The sequence below is a fragment of the Silene latifolia genome, chromosome 4, assembly GCF_048544455.1.
Source record: "Silene latifolia isolate original U9 population chromosome 4, ASM4854445v1, whole genome shotgun sequence".
Classification (NCBI taxonomy): domain Eukaryota; kingdom Viridiplantae; phylum Streptophyta; class Magnoliopsida; order Caryophyllales; family Caryophyllaceae; genus Silene; species Silene latifolia.
The window spans coordinates 9,929,644-9,935,468 of NC_133529.1; the positions used below are offsets into that span (position 1 = coordinate 9,929,644).

The 5,825-nt window shown below is 33.6% G+C and overlaps 1 long non-coding RNA gene across 1 annotated transcript; it reads right to left on the reverse strand.

Moving 5' to 3' along the window:
- Positions 1–224: 224 nt before the first annotated feature.
- Positions 225–1,007, reverse strand: LOC141652041 (uncharacterized). The gene is made up of 2 exons (XR_012546951.1): positions 934–1,007; positions 225–845 (listed from the first exon to the last, which is right to left on the reverse strand). It is a non-coding gene; the product is annotated as an uncharacterized LOC141652041 (long non-coding RNA).
- Positions 1,008–5,825: the final 4,818 nt, after the last annotated feature.

The window sequence follows — 5,825 nt, forward strand, 5'->3', positions numbered from 1 at the left end:
TGCAAGGTATCTTCAATCTCAGTGAAAGTCTAGAGTCAAAAGATGTTCTTTCTTTAGAATTTGTGCTTTAGGAAAGGCACTTGCATTCACACAAATAATTGATAATTGATGACCAAGAAGGGAAGTATGTTATCACCTTTGTTGACGGTGGGAAGAAAAATATTCATCTACGGAGTAATATATTATATGTCATGTGAGTATGTGACTATATACAGTATCATATTGATCTTCAAATATCTGATCCATACAGAAATAAATCATACCGTAATAATTCAAACATTTAAACCCAAAGAAATGACATTGTAAGTGGTGAGATACCCGTAAAAAGTAGTTTATCTCATCTTTTTGAAAGTTTGCAAATCCTTATTACATAAGAATTATACTGGTTTAAAAAAAATTCAGCACCAAATTGGAAAATACACAAATGAAAAACGAATGTTTTAGCGGATCCGCTACTGATTGTGAAATAGGCAGGATCCTATTCATCGGCTTCTTAATCACACTTCACTCCTATAGGAGATAGAATGATATGATTTTATTATGAACATTCTTCATTTGCTTTCTTTGACATAGCGTTCTATGCGTACAATCAAGTCATTAACTCATTTATTAAAGGAGGTAAATGACGCGAAATAATGTCGATTGTATGCAGCATCGGTCTCATATGAGTTTACGTCTAAATGAATAAGAGGGAGCAAGCAGCCAATCACTCACAAGTATTCCCTCCCTCATATCCTCGATGACCATTTGAAACTTTTGCCACTTCGAGATTGCTTAGGCTGATCTCCAAAGTCCGAACTTCGTTTTCGTCCCTTCAAAGACAACCCAAGCTCCTTTTAACTTCACTGTAAGAAGAAGTCCAAACATTAGCAGAGAAACTAGCATGCAACCCGAGGGATCTAAAAATTACTGAGGAAAAAGATTCGATCAAACCTGTGATTCATCCGAGTTTCCATAGTGCATAGTTGATTTTCCTTTTGGATGAGGACATGTATTGGCATCCGACACTGCAAAGGTGCAAGTAAACATGAAACTTTTGTGCCATCACACAAAAAATAATTACAAATTGCATAAGATGACCGACTACAAATATTTAACTACCTGCAATTCCGATGAAGCGATCAAAGCATGGTGTGAACATTTGTGAACTTGGCCGTACATAATGTTCCTAGTCCTAGAAGGTACTAAAGTGGCTGGACTATCTTAGGCTCTTAGCAACAAATACATCGTCAAACATGCTTGATATCATATCAAAGATAGTTATTTATCGAAGATTAAATAAATTAAAATAAAATACGCTTCAAATTCCTTATATGGATAAACAGAAATATGTATGCACATTTTTTTCCAGGAACATTGATATTCTCAAAGGAATACATAGACAAATCCGACATCATAAAGGCCCATGAGCTTTTCTCATAGGAACACAGATTTTTCACTCACACATAGTCGTATCATAGTTCCAACAATCTAACACCAAAAATGTAATTAAACAACAAATCATTTCATAATATCAATTATAAAACATTAAAAAAACAAAAATAAGAACGAATCATCAATAGTTCAATACTTACTTTTGAGCTTTGATATTTTGGCTTTGAATAGATAAAGCAGGATCCAAGTTCCTCCATTGATAGTTTTCAATGGTTGTTTCTTGTTCAATCTCCATTTTACATGGGTTTTCTTTCTCCTCAACAATTACTTGCTTGAATTTTTTTGGTTTTCTTCCTTTACAATATGAGTTTTTTTTTAGGGTTCTTTGAATGTCTAAAAGTTAGAGATTATTGTAAATTGAAATTTTATTTTGAGTAGAGAATTGATTTAATGAGAATCCTGAGATAATAATGGTGAGAGTGTGTGGTTAGAAGTTCTATAGACTCTTTTATGAAGCACGCTCCTTCTTCGGAAATTGGACTTGGTATAAGTGCAGCAAACAGCATTGCAGTGACTTGGGTTCAAAAGGCAATAATTGGACCTGTAGATTGATAAACAAATGTAATACCCCGGATAAAATTTGTTTTAAGATATATATATTGTAATAGGAGTACCCTGAGACTTTATCGACTAGACTCGTATATTTAAACGAAAATGACTTAATCTTTACGGATCTACGAGTACATGAGTCGGGACACGTATTAGAATAACCCGTAACATTTTTGTATGTATGACGTTTATTTACTAATATAGATACAATTGGTCTCCCTTGTGACGGGTTACCATTTGTGGCGGATATTTTGTGAGATAAAATGGTAACAAAATGGGTTAGTGGAGAAAGGGGACCACATGAATAGTGTTTTAGAGAGAGAAAAAGTGGGTACTTTGTGAGGTAAAATGGTATCCGTCACTCAAGAGTGACGGATATGTGCCGTCACAAACAAGAATTTGTGATATAGATAACTATGGAAAGGAAAAAAAAGTAAACAAGAGTAATTTCTTTAGCAATCCACGTAGACCCCTAATTGTGACTCACCAAAGCTAGATTTTGGGGTTGAGAGTCCTAGAGACACATATAGTCATATTCTACCTAAAGTTGAAACAAAAGGGGGATTTGCGTAAGATAGAAAAGCATGATACCAAGGAAATACGAGGGAAAAAGGGTGATCAAAGATAAGAAAAGAAAAACACCACCACCTACAACTGCTTCTTGCACAATCCGTCCATAACTTAACCTAAATAAGGTATGATTTCGGACCCTTTGTCGATATAAGTAATTATTTACCTTTATTTACCTTGAAATAAGAGATTAGAAATAATCCGTTATATTAGTTTTATTGTTAATTTTATCTTGTCATTGTTATACCGTCTCATGTTATATTTATGTTTTATATACCATAGTGATTGTCATGTTGGTACTGTAGTTATATTGCATAATTGGCCAATTGTAGCATTCGGGATACGATTATTGGTTTGAGATGACATTACATGGGAATAAAAACTGTGTACACAGTAGGAGCGTTGACTCCATACAAGGGAGCAACGTTGGTACTATAGACGTTGGCTCCAGGGCGTTGGCCCATATTAAAAAGGGAGCATTAGCTCCAGGGCGTTAGCCCATATTAAAAAGGGAGCGTTAGCTCCAGGGCGTTGGCCCATGAGAAAAAGGTAATGTCTATATCTCTTCAGTAATGGTATACCGGTATTAGTGTCATATGAATATATATCCTGTTGGTATGGTAGTCATATAATGTTTATGGGATGCCGGATTGGTCCCCAATACAGGGAATATTGTATTTTGGTAAGTTATTGTATTGAATGATATGGTAATAAGGAGAAATTTATGAATATATAATATGACCTAAGACCGGTGGAGGGAACTGGAGTCATACTCACTGTGGTGGTGATTCCGTTACTTTCACTCTTTTTCAGGTACAAGTATCGGGGAAGGTCAAGTGTGAGGAATTGACATTATAGAGGATAATAAGTATAAGTTGTAAATAGTTTTAAGCTTTAATAGTTTATTTATTTTATTGTATAAGCCTTGTATTTTCCGGAGGGAAAATACGGCGGTGACGCCCTATATTTCCGCTGCTGTCTATTATTAATAAAAGAGCTATTTTGAGCAGCCTGCTTGTTTTTTCGGGGCGTTACAACAAATTGAGATCATTCTGTTAAGCTTTACCAGTAAACTCAAACTGTATAGCAACAATAGGACGTGATGACCAGTTTCGAGATTATGATTGAAACAATTTTTTTTTTTGTGGTGATAAAGATTGAAACAAATATGTAATACCTGTTTGGATTCATTAATCTCATTAGTTTACATATTCATATATGTTCGAATTTATTTAGTCATAAAATAAAGGGTTTTTTGATAACTGCTACCACGTATAATTCAGATTTTACCAACTGCTACCAAAGTAAAATTTCTTTAAAAACTGCTACCAATGTTGTTGGTTCGGATTAAAACTAACTACCAAATCAGGTTAGGAAGCAAATAGAAATGATCTCAGCCATCCATTTCAAATTCTCATCTTAAGTTCAATTTTTTCTTCCTTTAATGCCCTTACCCCCTCCCTTGTGTGTTTCTAATTCATTCTTCTTTCATTCATCTTAAATTTCACCAATTTCAATTCTCATTCTCACTCACTCTCTCTTTTTTCCATTCATTTGACTTCATATTTCAACCTTTTCATCATCAATTTCACATAATTTTTCTATCTCATCTTTTTTCTTCCTCCATTTCATATACCCATAGTATATTATCAAATTAGGGTTCTTAATTTTTTTCGTTTTCTAGATTTGTAGCAATGAATAATTAATTGCCAACTCCTCACTTTACTTGCTCTTCAATCATTTTCTCACCTCACGCTCGCCGCTATCCGTCTCCTTCTCTATTATAGAGTAACCTATTGCAGGTGAGGTGGGTAATATTGTTGCACATTGTTCTTTGCAATATCTCTTCACTTATTGAGTTTCCGCTCTTACTTTTGTGCTTATTCCAAACACCACTATAGCTTAATGAAACCCCGTTGCATCCATTTCCAGATACGTAGCCATTGGGAATGAACCCTTCCTTAATATTTGTGGGGGTGCCAACTACAAAAAGGGACGAATTTGGGGATTCTGGGATTGGAAAACATTGGGTTCTTCAGATTGGATTTAACTCTAATCAGGGATTTAGCTGATTTGGAGAATAAGGTTTAGACAATTTTAGGTTGCAAAATCCCCAATTTAATTGGGAGTAAAATAAGAAGTTTAAAGAATTGTGTTTAGGTTGATTAATGAGTGATGAGTGAAGTAAATAAATTAAGTAGGTTATAAAAAGAGGGATAAGTTTGGGTAATGGGATGATATGAGTGAGGAGAGTGTAAAATATGGGTAGTATTGTCTTTTCATGCGTAAATAGGAGGTTCGTGGTCATTGGGTAGTTAGTTTTAATCCGAACCAACAACATTGGTAGCAGTTTTTAAAGAAATTTTACTTTGATAGCAGTTGGTAAAATCTGAATTATATGTGGTAGCAGTTATCAAAAAACCCTAAAATAAATACAAGATCTTATGCATGCAAACTAAAACAAGATAAGAGAAGAAATTCTTACATTGAAGCTTCGGATATTAGGGCACCAACAAGATCTCCTTCTTGTTAGTTCTTGAGCTTTCCAAATAATGGATGAACAAAAGGTCCAAAATAGAACCTCTCCCAAAAGTATATACCCAAGGAAAACCCCTAATAACTAATATTATTTTGTACTAGAAACAATACAAGTCTTACTTAAAATTTGACACAAAATAAATTTTGTTTTCTCTTGTATTTTTCGGTCAAGAGAGGAAAGATTTATGAGGTTTTTATTTCAACCATAATCCCCTCTAATTTTCGGCACATATATAAAATGGGAGGTCCATTTTATTTTGTCATTTGTCAATTGTAACATATGTGACATGTTACTTGACATATGAAATTGTAATGTATTTTTAACATATTAAAAATCAACATACTCATAAAATATGTCATATACAAAATCGACTAATAATTCGTAATTAGTTGTACCGAAACGGTTTATCAAATTATAAATTACAACGTCTTGTATTTATAATAAATTATTCATTCAATTTCAATTTCAATTGTTTCGTAAACAATAATTTTATCCAAGTAATAAAACAATTCGATTACTTAGACCGTATCCAATTTAATCGAATTATAATAAGACACGTTAATCTTACTCACAAATCATCTGTCAATTTTAAGCAATTTAATTAACTCGTATCAGCATACGATTAATTAAATAATCAATTAAGAGTATTTCCCTATAGGTATGACCTAAGGGGATCAACTGATTACCACCGTCGCACGACAGTAATGTCAAACTCTAGACAGCCAATCATTAC